Below are 17,600 nucleotides of genomic sequence, written 5' to 3' on the forward strand. Positions count from 1 at the left end.
TGTAGCATTTGAAAATTGACAGACTACAGCTCATCTTGAATTCTGGTGATTACAAATGAATGCAATACACTGTTATAATGGCTAAGCTGATATAAGAAGGGATAGAATCACAGATGTTTAACTTCAGATTCTATGAACCATTGCTAGACAGTCACTGGGTACAGTGCCTGTGTGGCACTATACTAAGGACTGAGGCTGGCTGTATTTACATAAGCCAAGAAATGGACAGAAGGTATTAAATGATAAAAATTATTCCATCTGGTACCTTTGAGAAAGGCACAGCTCAAAAAAAGGTGTACTTGGAGAGAAGATATCTTCAGGGAAAAGCAATATTAGGAACACAAGTAGTGGAGAAACTTAAAGTGAAATCCAATTCAAGAATAGCAATTCAGTGCTCAAACATCTGGGGAAAGGCATTGCTACATTAAAAGGACTAGGATGTTAAATGGTTTGGGCTAACAGGCCAAGTACCAAATTCTTGGCTCTCTGGAGTACTGCCAAAAAAATGCATTTCTTAGAATAATTACCAGGCTTGTCCTAGAACAGTGAATAATTTATTAAATGCTCAAGTACACTGTCATAACTGAGACTTTAAAAGGATGCATAGGCAGTAATTCCAAAATGGGTAAGATTACCAAAGAAATAATGGTAGCTGTTTTTAGTGCTAAAGAGTATTGGGATTAAAAAATGCAATTGGGCCTCAATAATGGTGTTAGTTCAGGAATTAATCTGATGCATTAGATCAAGGAATGCAACTGGGCCTTCAGGAACGTCCTTGCTTTTAATTTCAGACTGTAGTAGAATTTCTAGGGTGTTTTCATTATCTCTCATCTATACTCCTACTAAAAAACTTCGGTGAAGTCAAGCCTTTAATTTAACTTTCATGACTCCATGATTAACATACTTGTAATGATCTTATTCTTGTGCTAATAAAAGTAGAGTAGCACATAATGCTGGGAAGAATGAAGGTCATGGTAGAAGAGCCTGTCACTCTTCCACAAAGGAGGAACAAGAGATGATGTAGGTACCAACATCATACGTGGAAACTAGATTCAAATTATTTCTAAGGTGAAACTCATACTAATTTCCAAAAGTTGTTATCACAAACCCACTACTCAGCTGGCATGAGTTATTGTTGACAAACCTGGGACTGACTAAAAGGGATAGCACAATTATCCTAGCAGAACTAGTATTGAGAAATATTGGCAGAATTGAGGAAGCCTGCCTACAACAGTCTCGAGACAGTACTTCTCTTCATTTTAGTATCACAATATCTAGTGTGATTATAAAACCTAAAGAAAATCCCATATAACTTTGTAGTAGCACAACCCAAATGAGTAAAACTGAAAATATGCCAACCTGCTATTAATAACTGACAGACTTGGATAGTAACTGCTGTTAATAGATTTTCAGATTGTTTTGGGAAGAAGACAGCATGCCACCAAGCTTCTAGGTAAGGCTAGTTTAAAAGACAAGCTAAACAGAAGGCTTGTTCTGCAGAAGCAATACACAACACTGTCATTACAAAAGCTTCATGTTTGGCAGAACAATCATTCTCCCCTTTGATCCTGGGATCTATAAGACCCTGCAATTTTCAGACAGCAATGGCACAAGATCAAGGTCAATAGTATCTTTTTTAAGATAACATTTTTAAACAAAAGGATAGAAGCACAGAAACAGCCAGGCAGCAGTTGCACATGTGGCATTCATGTTTTGTAATAATTTCAGTTTGAATCCTGCCAATATCACTTCATCTCAAGCCACTTGCTGGGACGCTGAGCACATCCATCCTCTCCTGTAGGCGTTATTTCTACCCAACAAAGAGACTGTGCTTGGCTCCAGAGGCTGTTAGTCTTCAGTTTCATGGGCACAAAAACAATTCAAAATGTACTATGAATAGTGAATAGGAAAAAACAAACCCTTAGCTGTCAGTAGTAGGCACAGCATCATGGAGGGCGTCTCCATTAGTAGATAGCTGTCTTGTAAAAAAAATCCTTGGCAGAACCAGGGCTTGGAGCACATTCAAGGAAGGAAATTTTCTAGAAGGATTTCATGATTTTCCAGAGATTATTCCAAGATTTTTGAACTAATCTCCAATCATTTTTGGTTTGCTCACTTACATATTACAAAATTTCATAGACTTTCTACCAGCAGCTTTGGTGGTACAATAATTATCATAATAAACCTTTATAAAACACAAGACAGTATTTCTGAATAGGAAAGTACACTGGATAAATGCAGCTTCTGTTCTTAAAAAAACAGATTGCGTATGCATAAAGAAATACAAATTAAAAAAAGGTCTACAATAAAAATGCAGTTACTTAAATAAGAGTGGGAAAATATTTTGGCATATATCTTAACTACACTTTTTTCTTCATATTTGTATAGCACAGAGTTCATGCCTAATACTGGTGTGACTGATATTGCTGTGACACAATTGCAGCGCTTGCAGAACATTGTGTATCGTGGAAGATATACCTGGGCCTTCATGTACTCACATCACTCAAATGCTCAATCCCACACTGTGTGTATCAGATATCCTATTTTTTTCTGAGATGACGTGTAATTTAAGAATTGTTTTTAGCCTTTAAAGAGCGGTCTGCATGTTCCCCGTACCTAGGGACCAGCATATGACATGATACCCTTCTGGAAGCTCCCCCAGCACAGGTAGGAAGAGGAGCAGACTCTGCAGCGCCCTGAGTCACCAAGTCTCGATGGCCCTGAGTTGACCCCTCTGCCTCCTCCACCCAAAGCCCTTCCCGTGGATCCAGGGGCTCTGTTCAAACACCGAGTGCCCTCACTTGCCGGGGTTGGGCAGTTCCTGGTCCTGGTTATCCTCACCTGCCCTCATCCTGACCTGCGGGTTGCTGTCCCAGCTTGGCCTTGCACCGGCCGTGTCAGCTGCCCTCTGGCTCTGCTCTGCCACCTGCGACTCTGCACAGCCACGCACCCACAGCTGGTGTGGTGGGACCTCCAATACACCTCCGAAACCATAGAAAACAAACTGTTTAAAAAGTGTAGTTTTAGCAGTTTGGGGATTCTTTGATTTTTAAGAAGTACTACATAACACCTGTTACTTCTAATAAGTATAATGAACTGGAGCAACAGGCTGTACTTCCCAGAGACAAGATATTCCTTTGTCTGATGTGAAGCTTAAAATAACTTCTGAAGAAAGATTCCTCTCTCTCCAAAAAACATCATGGAGGGGGCAATGTTTTTCAATTCTAACAGATGCTTGTCTTCATCTTTATTACATGTATTTCACTGTATTCCTGGGAAGAACACACAGAAGAAAAGCACCTGAAGAGAAGCCATGTAGTGGCTTGTGGTAGGCTGTGTCTCCAGAATATATGACGTGTGTCAGTTCAGGGTCAGGCTGTGCATTGAGACAATTAAAAAAAAAAAAAATCACTTCAAGACTTATCAATCTTTGCTTGTACTCAACATTTGGTAAATTGAGAGGACGACCATGATATCCTATGAGCTACTGCAACAACAGATGTCCTAAGTATGGCACTCTCAGTACAATCTGGATACAAAGGACTCAGATAGCTTTCAGCATTGCAGAAAATAAAATGTTATATGTTTGTTTAAATGTATTCTCAGGTCCACAAATAATATATTGTCAGCATACAGTTCATCAATATGCACATCCTTCTACAAAAGAAATCCTTCCACGGACTTTTGACAGTACATATCTTGCTGAAGGATTACTCAGTCAAAAACCTGATATTACTTTTCTGCTTAGTGATACAATGCAGTATGCTCAATATAATAATGGGCCATTATCTCTTGTTTTCTAAAAGATGCCTTGAACTGTAGATAGAAACTTACATCTCATTATAACCTTTGCTCTGTTAATGTAAAAATCCAAAACACTGCTGCTTCTGCTGGAAAGTGGATTTTTCATTTTAGGTTTTTACACTTTTTAAAGCACTACTAAAAGCCAAACCTTTTTTTTTTTTTTTAAAGTAGCTCTACTGACATGGTTGGCAGACTATACCAAAGCTTCTACAAATGAAAGTGTGAGTATCTTATATCCAAGTACCATGCACTTGCATCCCAGTTCCACTGAATTTCCTTCTAGATTTTAAGTTTCTTCCCATGCCTCTCTCTGATTATCCAAATTGTTGAGTAGTTAATGGTCAACTGAACTGTTCCAGCAACAATGGTGCATTTTATTTTTAGTCTAAGATAAAAACTTGTGAACAAGAGGATCTTTAAATGAAGGGGTTAATGAGGAACATAAGTCAAATCTAAAATCACTCACACAATAATTTTGTGACATTGGTTTGGGTATTTATTCTGTTGTTTAGTCAATTCCTTTGGCATGCAAACCAGGAAATCAAAATGATGCCTCTACATAGAGTATTAGAGGGCAATGCATGAAGATGTGACTTTTTACAGCATATAGGAAGTGATCCTTTTCTCCTGCAGGTATCACCACTGACAACTTTTCTTAACTTCATTTTTGTTAGAAATTAGAAGGTGTAATTATCAGATGGTTATTACATTAAAAACCCCTAAGTCTTCCTTTTAAATTGGCATAAGCCATTGCTCTGGGTTAAGCTGGTATACTGTAGCATAAATTATAAGGAAGAAGACTTATTTATAGCCAATCCTGTCTGTAAGTACTGAATTTGATTCCTCTGTTAAGAATATCTGAGTCACTCAAGTAGATGTATTTGATGGGCATGAGATCTAATTGTGTTACTGCTAAATCTCAAACAGTTGCTATTAGAAGCAAATTAGCAAGAGACCTTTGGATAATTCTACCACTCAAATCAAAGCCTCAATCAATTAGCCATCTTAATAAATAACAGTTCCCTAAAATGAGACCGGAAAAAGAGACTAAATAAATATGCAAAAACCCTATAAGGTGAAAAATTTAACAATTTTTCAAAGGTCAGGAAGGAAGCCAGGATCTAAATTAGATTAAAGGTTTGATTTTTCTACTCTCGTCTTTATTCAGGCATATTAAAACCAAACTAAATTTTTTTTTCATTGTGATCATAGGCCGTATCTTTGTAAAGAATTCAGTTCAGCTGCATGTTATGAGAGTCAGGAGGGTAGCTTAGAGCAAACAGTTTAGTCAGAAGCAATCACCAGGTAACTGCAAGCTTTTGGCTTTTTGTGGCCCTTTAGCTGTCTTGTCTGCCATGAAATGAGAATTGGTGCTCTAAACAGGAACAGTTTCCTTCTCCACAGCATTTGTGCTTCTCTATGCAGAGAATTTTCACATCCATGCATATATAGTAGATCTCTCTGCCCATTGCCTTGATTTTGCCTTGCCTATGCTGTCCCAGCAATTTGCATCATGTAATTTTCTGTAGGTCTTGAAGTCAGGCCAGCCAAAAGGTTGCTAATGGAGCAAACTAACTATATATTCCATTGCTCTAGAGCATTTCTAAGCAAGATTCATGTCTAAGTGTGATTCTAAGCAAGTCTTTTGGGAGATGTGATGTTGAATATAAATATTCTTATACTATTTTTTAGGGGAAGATATATAGAATAATTTGAAGAATAACTTGAAATAACATACCAGCCTGTAAAAAAAAATTAGAGATGAGTAAAAATATGCCCTGCAATTGTGCAAGTGATAGAATTGATGATACTGTATGGTACAGGTTCTCATGATTTGGAATTGAATCCATATGAAACTCCCTCATATGCAGAGAAGAAACAACACTTAGCCCAGTGTTGCTGCTGAATAATGCATTTCATACTTGCATTTTAAAAATCTACATTTAAAATACTGACTTGGCTGACAAAAATGCCTGTCATAGAGTGACTCCATTTCAGCAAAAGAGAGCTTTGTGAGTACAGACGAAATAAGGGGGATCATGTCATAAATCACTATACATATGGTTACTGGCAGCGACAATTTATAGGAATTAACTCACCTGATAGCCTAATTGTGCTTCTGTTAAAGACAACAGTAAACTCCTTCTGTCTAACATAGAAACAAAGCTGAACTCATAATATGCTTAGGAATTGATAGCTCTGTACTCTACAAATTATAATGCTGCATCCCATTTCTTCTTAGCTGAACACACTTTAACACTGTGATTAAAGAAATTGAAATAAATAAAAATATTTTTAACAAAATAGTCACAAGCTTTGTGGTCTTTTAATCTGGATATATACTTGTGTACCCTCATTTATTGCACATAAATGCTCAGTCTTTGGTCATAACAGTTTTTGTGCATATGTAGAATATTCTTCATAATGTATGTTTCATTCATATTGCAACATAAAAATATATATATAAAGTAATTAAATTAAAGTTCCATTTTCATATACCTTTATTACAGTTGGCTTAAATCTATAAAGAGCTACCTATTAAAAAGTCTTGAGTAGATTCTATAAAAAGAAGTTACATTTATGATATTTAGTATTACACATTATACAGTTCCTTTATTTTTTGCTCACTTGATCATGCTGTGAAAAATTCATGAATATTTAGCTATTAAATGAAATGCAAAATTTTCATTACCATTTTATTGAAAACTTGACATCTTAAAATACCATACATACCATTAGTATTCTAGTGCATTGTCACCTTATTGAAAAATGCTGCTAAAAAACAATACCACCATTCAGAGAAAAAAAAATTGTCCGCCCAAGGCTATTAACTATAGTTCTACACATACATTAGTGACAAATAAGTGAAGCAGCCAATGCTCACAAAAGATGTCACTAAAATGCTAGGAAACAACTGTAACCATAGAAACCATCTCACACTGCAATCTGAACATCTTTTGTCAGTGTTTGACTAGAAATGAGATGCTTAAAATCATTAGGCTATCAAAAAATCTGAAGTCTCTTCATTGAAATTTACATATTTAAATATTTTGAAACCTGCAAAAACTTCAACATGATACTTTCATAAAATATTGTTTCAGCTCTTAGTCCTCAACTATCACTTTTGATATAATAACAAGGATTATAGAGGAAATTACTCCCTCTCCCAAAGTCTCCCCCACCAGACCCTATCGTTAGTGCATATACCGTAGAAGAAGACAACCTAGGCATTTAAGAAACCCCAAAACAACCCACCCTGAAAAACTGAGATGAGAAGTAAGGACAATTTACTCAGCTCTCTTTAATAAAAAATATTCGTAGGCATGGCATTCACTAACTCTGCCTACTGCGTTGATATTTTGTAAAATATCCTCATTGACACCATCCCCCCTACTAACAGGATTAGAGATACTGTATAACCTTCATGACATTATGCACAAAATTTTCTACAGTCAATAAAATTTTTGGATGAGATTTTTTTTTATCTGACTTATAAAAGTTTGAAAACTTTTGAAGATTAAGTATCTTTCCTTTAGGCTAATGGCTTATTATTAACTAATAAAAATGGCCTATACTTCTGGCCTATAGAACAATAGGACAGCCCAGCCTTTCTGTACACTGACTGATCCTGTTATGTTGGACTGGGGGAGATATAGGAAGGCAGCCTTAGTTCATTTTGCATTCGAAATTGTTGTTGCAGTAAATCTGTGATAGTCTGAAAATCCAGGTGCATATGGGCAGTACTACTTAACCAAGTCACTGTTATGTAGTGTGTTGCTCAATTTCTGTTTTTTATGCCTTTAAGCAAAGTTCAATGGCCTTATTAAAAAGCTTTGAGCTGGTCCTTTAAAGCACTGTTTGCCAATGTATTGTGATTTAACTCTTGTAAAGGAATGTGGAGAATTTCAAATTATGCCTCTTCTGACCACCTCCACCCTTTGGCGGTGGAAAAGGTCAGATTTCAAGGTCATCAATCTCATGCTTTTGAAAGTACTGCAAGACACATTAGAGCTGGCAAGAATGTCTTTCTTCTGGTTGGCAAACAAAGGTGGTACAATTTACAAACTAGGAATCTGCTATTTTTATCAGCAGACTTGATTGCAAGTGAAAAAAGGCAAAAGAGGTAGAAATTAAGAATAAAATTTCTTTACAAAGTGTTTTTATTATGCGTGTTTTACCAAAAAGCTTCACAGAATTATACAGGCAAGAACTAACATATCTTAAATGCTGTCTAGCTCATTGTATAATTTGTGATTGATTGACTTAACATATAGTTCCTGAGATTGTGTATATATAGATATGTTGCAGAAGTTAAAAGAAATAACAGTAATATAAAATGCAAGATGATATTTTCTAGAGAGAATATCATATACATAAGCACACAGGTAAAAAAATTCTTCATAGGTTTTCTGAAAAAGAATGGCTCACAGAACTTTAATGATAATGAAGTAATCCTTTTGGGATGAAGTACTGTATGCAACTACCCAAGCAATTTCATCTAAAATTATAATGACTTTTAATTTATGAACCCAAACTTGTCCTACATCATGTCCACATGCATATTTAAAGTCTATTTTAATACTACTCTGTTTCTGGTAGTTCATTGTCTTCTTATCACACAAAGATGTGCTAAGAAAAATGCTTTGCAGAAGACAAAGAAAGAGGAAAAATTATGAACAAGTATCACAACTGTTGTAACATCTCTAGTAATCTTTACTGGTTCTAGTATTCTGATGGCCAAATAGCAAGTATCTTGATTTTACCAAATCAGATTGAAAACTGCATCTTCGGATGCTTCTTTGGATTCATTTGCCAAACATGCTTTTCTACTTTGTATGTTTTACAGAAAGATTGTATAAGTAGGAACCTTTTGACTTATCCTCACTAGTAAGTGTTGGTTTAGTTTTAGCAATATATGAGGATAAAGCACACACAAAATTACTATATTATTACTATATAAATACAGAGCTAATATAAATATATGTTCTTAACAAAGTCATCAACTTCTGCAATGCTGACAATAAAATTGACAACTTACCACCTTCAAAACCATTGGTATTACAGGGGTTTTAACACATCCAGAACTGGAATTTAGCTTGTTCTACATCCAGTGCTTGTGACATCTGTATTAATTCTTCTGTTTTTAGCTAACTCAAAAGTTTTTCTGTTCAGAAAAAAGTTGGCACAGAATTATGGAAGAGCAGCTCTGTTCCAATGGCAGAAGAGTGTCTTTGTCTGATTCATGGACACATGCTCTTACTCACAGTCATATCTGATAGGAATCCCAAGAAAAAGAAAATAATATTTAAACAATCTCTATATTTATCAGGATTTTCCTGCAGCTAACTGAAAATTATTTATTGATTATACTGATTTATTTTACTAAGGAGAACAATTTAAAAAACTGAAGCTGTGAGGTATGAAATAAATAAATTGTGATTCTTGCTTTTTTGACCTACCTTGAATCATACTTTGTCACCTATACTAATAGTTTTCATCAAACTGAATTCCATAGTTAGTCAATCACTCAAGATGGAGGTATTAGTTGTGGGCTTTTTTCTTGAATATCTGTGTATCAGCACTCACATATTTTTCCATGGGTATTTAGTATACGGTTGTAAATAATCTTCAGTGTCACTAGGCCCCTACAAATCCCTTTTTAGACTGCAAAGTGCAACAGTATAACATCCTCTAGCGGTTTTGGATTATTACACATTTTGGTCTAGCAATGTAATACTAATACACCTTTGCTGATGTAATAAGTGCAGTGGTCTCCTATTTGTTTTCAGGTACAATATAATAATTTATTTGCTAAGATACTCAATAATTGTTACTCAGTAATAAGATACTCAATGATTGACTTTGGTTAGTTGACTTTGTTCTTTCTTCTGGCAGAAATGGAAATCTGCTGAGCTAACATGAAATGGCTCGATGTTGTGGGCTGACCTTGGCTGTATTCCAGATGCTCACCAAGCCTCTCTACCATTCCACTTTCTCAGCTGGACAGGTGGAATAAAGGTAGAAGACAACTCATCGGTTGAGACAAACAGTTTACTAAAGCAAAAGCTAAAGGCTGCATTTTCACAAGCAATGAGAAAAAAATATATTGAGCTACTTTCCATTGACAAGAGCTGTTTGGCCACTTCCCTGGAAACAGGACATCAGGCTGTGTAGTGGTTGCTCTGGAAGGTTAACACTGTAAATCACAAATGCACCTTGCTTCCTCCTTTTCTTAGCTTTGATAGCTGAGCTGGTGTCATGTGGCTTGGAACATCCGTTTGGTTAACTTGGTCAGCTGGCCTGGTTTTGTCCTCTCCAAGGATCTTGCCCACCCCCAGCCTACGTGTGAGGGGCAGAATTTTGGAGAGACAGCATAGATGCTGTGCCAGGGATCCTCACCAGTAGCTAAAACACTGTTTTATTATCAACACCATCCTTACTACCAACACAAAGTACAGCATTGTAGGGGGCTGTGGTGGGGAAAATGAACTGGACTCTAGGATATGTCCAGGCTCACTTATTTTCAGTAAAGATCATCTCCTATTGCTGTTGTCAGAGCAGAACTGTTCCAGATGGCCAAACTTAGTCCAACCCCAGCAGGGCGTGTCTTGGTCATGTCTTGATGAATTGGAGGCCTCCTATCTTGGCTCATAAAGCTAATTTCAAAGTCTATTTATTTATTTATTTATTTATTTATTCATTAATTCATTCACTCAAGTTTGGCTAAAACAGATTGAACATTAGGAAGAAATTCATGGGCTTATTGGATTCAGTTATGCATTTGTAATGCATTATTTACTTCATTTATACACTTGAATATTCAGTAATCTAAATGATAATTCAGTTCTTTCAGCAACTGATCAATGACATCGTCTCATAATAGTAAATTCTGTATGCCCACAACTGTCAAATAATATGTGGGTTTCTAGTCATATAAATATTTCAAATTTCAAGATTCTCTGTCAAAATATAACAATAGATTTTTTCAATAAAATTGATGTTAGCATACCTAATATTTTAATATAAAGAAGTATTCAGAGGTCGGTTACTTAATTTTATTTCTTTATTCATAGCTTTGACTTGAAAAGATAAATTAGATCATAAATTTGTACTTTTTAATGTTTTTATATTTGCAATAAATAGGTATTTCACATATTTCTGTTTTAAGATGAAATGAAACACTTTACAGAAAGATTAATGATATCTTGATTGATTATGTATACCATAAGAGTGCAAAATTATAATTGATGTTTTGGACTTAAAACTTTATATGCTCTTGTACAATTAAATTGCAACATTATGATATTATGATATTAAATTACAACATTACAACTCTCATTTTCTGTGATAGGAAATTTAAAGGAATGTTGTCTGATGTACAATAAAGGTTGCTGCAATTTCTCTGCAGTCAACCATTTCAATTGCTGTTATGCTTCTGCTCTATCCTTTCACACTCACACTTCCTTTGTTTTTTCGTTTGTTTCACTAGGATAAAATGTCATTATCCAGACACCAAACATTCCAGACATGTACTGTCATTTCCAAAGTAAGAAGGTAAAATCTCAATCCAATCAAGATTAGTATAAAAGTGCCCCATTTTCCTTTATCAGACATATCTATTAGTATCAATCTGTTGAATCTGTATTTCTTGAATCTGTTAAATAGACTTTTGGTGTTAGAGTCATTAACTGCATTTCATCTTCATACTTTGGTTTCATGAATGCTTAATCCAAAACATTTGTTAAAGGATGTAACAACAATGTCTCTACCAAGACAGATGGGGTCTTTAGAAAATGAAACCCAAACCTGAGTTTTAATACCTGATGAATGAATGCATCTAAAGATACATATCAAATCATGCACATAGCTAGACATTAGTCTGTGTAGAAATAACCTTTATTGCAAGTAAAAAGACTCCACACAGTTCATGAAAGAGGCAAATTCCCATTTTTACCAAGCAGTCCTTGAAACATACACGTCAACCACAAGTTGCAGAAAGGTGACCAATTGTAGTAAGTGATGAAGTAGGGAGTTTGGCTATACTGAATATCCACATTTCAAGCCTTCTCATATTTAATATTTTTTAGTTTTGAAACCCAACACTTCAGTTAAGGAAACACCAAAATCATAGTCTTGTCCTTTTTTTACAAAATAAATTAGTTTTTAGGGTAAAGGAAAATATAAGATTGATATTTTTGTCAAGTTTTGATATGTCACCATTAGTGCAGTATCTTCACTCACAATTAAAAATAAAAATCTATGCCTAATGACTTCATATAACCACAGGCATACCCTGACTATTGTAATAGTGGTGATTTCTGATTTGAAACCAAAGTGGATGTAAATATCCATTATTTATACCTTCGCAGTCTATCAAGTAAGTTTACACCCAGCATTTGTGCTCCTTGACTACATGTACTGGTGCTGATGCTAAATAGGTTAAAATATTTATATAATACTTCATTATTAACAGTCTTTTTCATGACAATTGCAACAGCAAATTTTGTTCCTCATGCTTGTATAGAGACTGAACTTTGACAGTGGATCACCAGACTGCCTTCCAGGTTATCTTGCTGGCTAACTAGAAAATATTGACATGGGATTCCAGGGCTCAGCAATATAACATATTCCTTACATATAGAAAATTTTCATAATTTTATTGTTAATGACACAGGATTGCATTCTTATATAGATATTACATTCAATACACCACTGGGTAGACAAAGATATTTCATAGAATTTATAAATAATAATCTTATTTCAGTTTCAGCTGTTGTTTATTGTCAAGCTCACAATAATGGATTCAAAGCTTGACTACAAATATAAGGAAAAATACAGAAACACAAGAGTAATTATCTGAGATTTTCACTGAAAGGTATTTTCACTGAATTTTTTTTGATTACATAAAATGAGCTAAACAAATTTGATCTCAAAGGAATTTGGTATTTCAGTGGCAGATTGCAATATCTTCCAAACATCATAAAGAACAACCTGTTTCACATTACATATAAATATGCTTTCACTTCTGTAGTAAATCAGGACCAGGACTATGTATAATCTCTAATGTAAGTGTGCTGGTTTGGGCTAGAATGGAGTTAATTTTCTTCACAGTGGCTAGTGTGGGGCTAGGTTTTGCATTTGTGCTGAACAGAGAGCTGATAATATGAAGATGCTTTTATTATTGCTGAATTTACAGAGCCCAGGCCTTTCCTGCTTTTTGTACGGCCACGCTGGAACGGAACTTGGGGTACATGGGAGCCTGAGAGAAGACACAGCCAGGCCCGCTGACCCCCGCTTAGCAGAGGAATATTCCAGACTATGTGACATGTTACAGCGAGCTCATGGGCACTCTATTTCCCCTTCCCCGGGCCCCTGTGACTCTGATCAAGATAACCCTGGACCCTCCTTCCTGCCCCAACGGGGTTGGCAGAGAGCCAGAGAAGCCCACCCTGTCCAAAGTCTGTATAGACCCCTGACATTTCCTGTTCGTCCTCTTTGCCCCGCTCTCCACATGGACATCACAGAATAAAGAGAGCTGCACCAACATACATTGGGGGTAAGAGCCTCCTTTGGAAATCTTTGCCATCTCCTGATAGTCCTCCCCTCACAGCCTCAGACCTCTGAGCTAGCCTAGGATATTTAGGGGGCTGTGCAAGGGGGGGACATCAGTGACATTATAGTGTATAAGGCTCATTGTATAAGGTGAGGGGTTACAGGAGGAAGGGGGGATGCTTTGAGTGATGGTGTGTGTCTTCTCTGTCACTGTTGCATGTGATGAGGTCCTGCTCTCCCAGAGATGCTGAACACCTGCCTGCCCATGGGAAGCACTGAATTAAATCCTTGTTTTGCTTTGCTTGTGTCTGCAGCTTTTACTTCCCCTGTTAAACTGTCTTTATCTCAGCCCATGAGTTTTCTAGGTTTAACCCTTCTGATTTTCTCCCCAGTTCCACTTGGTGAGGGAGTGAGCAAGCAGCTGCCCAGGGCTTAGTTCCTGGCCGGAGTTAAACCACTAGTTCAGGACTTGAGTCTGGCACTCTCATGTGATCATCCATATTGTTGAGTTGTTGTGCTTTTGGCCTGGATCAGCTGGCATTCTGTTTGCCAGGAGCAAGCATGGTATGCAATCTGGGCAGGGAGAATTTGGTGAAGATTTTAGCCAGTGGCCTAGATAGAAAACTGCTGTCCTTGGTGTGGCATGTTCTGAGTAGGTAAAAAAGGCCCCGTGTCACAAATGAAACAAAATGAAACCAAACCAAAATAAACCAAACCAATCTGACTGATAAATCTATTTGCAAAGGTTTAAGTGTTACAGCGATTGGGGACCTCAAGATGTGAGAGATCTTTTGTGTTTCTGGGCATTCAGCAGAATATTGGAATTTAGATTATTTAAGGCTGATGAAATAATGAGTGGAGATGAAGAAATGAGTGGGAGATGAAGCAATGTTCTTAAATGTTGGAGCTGCTGTTGAAATATATTTGGGGAATCTCATCCTAGATGTTTTTCCTATAAGCATAATCTGAAGGACCACATGGCTGAATGCCAGGAAGTTCTTGGAATGGTATTTTCAGAAACAGTGAGCATAATAGACAAATAGACCACTGCAAATGTAGTTTCAGCATCTGATAGAGACCTTCAAATTATACCACAAGTATACTTGAATTCATTATTTTTTTATGAGTGCTCTGGGTCCAGCCCTCCTGCTACCAGTTTAAAAAGCAGTTTCTCAAAGTGAAATCGAATTCCATCATTAGGGGACAGATTGTTCTAACAAGCTGGATTAGAGCAGCATCAGCATGAATTTCAAAAACTTGCATGGAGCTATAAATATAATGTGCAATATTTTTGCAATATCTGATGTGTTTTGGTCTAATGTTGAACATGCCCCATTGTTAAAACCAGCTGTGTTCTTTCACTTTTCATTCCTATAAAGCTATGATAAAGGCTGTCAAAGCAAACCCTGCAGCACCAGCCTTTCTTGATAAAAGTTCTGTGTACACAGTGCACAGTAATCTCAAGATGGAACTTTGTTTCAAACCAGAACAAAATCTTCAGCTAATTATAAGTGAACTATATTAAGCACAAAAGGCAATTTCAATTTATACTGAACAAAGTTGCATTTTACTCTTTCAAAATGCATTTGTCGAGGTTTCTGGAATTAATTGAAAATTCATTTTACTTAATTTTCTAAGGTTATTTCTTTTATTGCTGTAAAGAAGACTGTGTAATGCTGTAACATCTAAATCCCCCCCAAAGAAGATTAGTGGGGTTTTTTCTTTGTGTTAATTTGTATTTAAAGCTTTAGAATAAGAAATGAATCATTCTTTTCATTCCTTACATCACATTAGTGCAGCAATCACTAAACTAACAGTCTTATTATGAACACATTCAAAGCACTTGGAGGAAAATTGCCAACAGAAGTTCTACACAAAAATAGGTCTGCTGTTTAAACAGAAGAGGATTAAAAATAAAATTGTAGTTTATAGGTGACTGGTTTAAGTAAAAAAAAAAAAATATTTGTGCACTTCTATTTGTTTTGACTTTCTTTTATATGGTATAAAGAAAACCTGTGGATTTTTTATTTTTAATTCTCTTAGCTGGTTTTTTGGGCAGGATTTAATGGAAATAACATAGAATTGTCTCTTCTCATTTTCCTGAAAGATTTGTGACCAGTGGATAATTCTCACATCCCTTTGTAATACAGGATTGGGCTGGACCCAGGCAAAGATATAAGGGCTAAAATATCCTACATATATTACCTTGGCTCTACATTGTCAAAGAACCTTTGAGTGGCTATATTTTTGTCCCAGAAATGTCAACAGTAAAATCTATGAGCTAGAATTCAATTCACATTTTTGGTAGGATTGATCATGTCAACAAGAAGGACATTGTTTACTCCTTACAGAAACTGTAGGGTGGCATGTGGCTTGCTCCTTGCACACAGAATTAATTTGCCGGTCACCCAGCATTTCATGAAATGGCATCAACCCAGGATGTGAGCAGGGTTTTCAAAGAGTCTCTTGAGACTAGGACTGAGTTCTTTATATTCCCTGGTTTGTTCACTGTGGGTAGGAGCTGTTCTAATCCAACAACAACCTTTCTGAAGCCCAGGTACAGGAGACAAAGTTGATGAGCAATTAAAAGTTCCAGACATTTCCTCTTGCCTTTCAGATCAGAGGAAAATTTTGGAAGAAGCATTTTGAAACCAAGTTAGGAAAAAAGCAAAAAGATTGGAGGAGAAAAGAAAATTTATTTTAAATACATCACATCATCATTGCAGTTTCATCTGCCTACTCTGGGGTCTGCAATGCTTCTAAAAAAATAGGCTTCCTTTCAGTGAGGAACTGCTGAACAGAATTCAGAGGCTGGCAGAAATGACTCAGAGACAGCTCAAGTCTTCTCAGCAGTGGTGACTGATTTTAGTTCCCTAATGCTAAAGATAAAACTATCTCTGAGGCTATAACATAGGATAAGAGGCATAGAGAGTAGTAATTTGTCTTTCTACTATTAAAGGACTACAAGAGATGTTTAGTTCTGATGATTACTTAATACTCAGGGGCTAATGAACAACCATATTGACATCATCTGAATGTAGAGGTAGGAGGCAGAGACCAATAGGCTGGTTTGGAACTTTTGGCAAATGTGAACCAGAATGTGGAAGTTGTTATTTGAGCCAGTGTGGTGTCCTAGGCAAATCTGAAATATCTGAACCTATCTCTGGTTTGCCATTTCCAGTACATTGTTAAAAGGAAAGCTATCAATTGTGTGAGAAAGAGAGAAGAGTAAGAATCAGGTAGAACCCAGGCCATGCAGGTACTAGCAGCTCTCCTGCAAATGGTTATCAGTCTTCCTGTTGCTTAGTGGTTATTAAGCTTTCTTTAAGAATTCATATAGTATATATAGCTAGAGACAGACAAAAATATGTAACTGTTATCAAGGTAAATTAAGAGGAAACTAGATCTGAGATGCACAGAACTCAGAGCCAGAATACAAATGAAATGCATGAACCTTATCACAGTGTACTACTGCAGACCTGCTAATATGTGTGTTCTGTGTGCCTGGTGAGTTGTGTAGGAGCCAATGTTCTACCAGACAGGATTTTCATTTCCTTACAAAGCCATAAGGTGTTAGGAGCCCTAACACACCCTTCCTGTTATAGAAGATTAGGACCACAGGAAGATTCTTGCTCTGTTCAGGAGTGACCAACCCAAGATGCATGAGTCTTCTCCATTGGTTTGATGGTTAAAAATGGCCAGACCAATATAGGTTGATTTTTGTTCCCCTAGTAATTTACTATTTGGTAAATGTTGCAAGTGTTGCACACTAGTGGTATGTTATTAATTCTATTTGGTCAAGACCAAGGTCTGGTGTGTATTATGAAGTGTCATATTTAGTCCTCTTCCTTCAGTTTCAATGTGTAAAGTTATAAAAAACCTGTGGGTTTATGGATCAATGTTTTTCTGATCAGGCTGTAATTTTTATTTCAATGGCATAGCACAATGCTGAAAGAGGCTTAGTCTGGCAAGCTGGTAATCACAGGTAATTCATGACCTTGACAGATACCTCTTTGTAAGCAAGCCTGAGACTATCAAGTATGGTATTTTTTAGCTGTGTTATGGCTATCAGAGGTATATCAGGAAAAGAAGGATTTTTAACCTTTTTCCAGAATAACAAAAAAAAAAAAAAAAAAAAAAAAAAAAAAAAAAATCAGAGACTAGCTTGGGTGAATCCTATCTTTTATAGGATAGCACTTAGGGAGGTAAGAGCTAATGAAGGAGAACCAGCATTTTTGTCAAGA

Source organism: Lonchura striata, chromosome 6 (assembly GCF_046129695.1).
Source record: "Lonchura striata isolate bLonStr1 chromosome 6, bLonStr1.mat, whole genome shotgun sequence".
Taxonomy (NCBI): domain Eukaryota; kingdom Metazoa; phylum Chordata; class Aves; order Passeriformes; family Estrildidae; genus Lonchura; species Lonchura striata.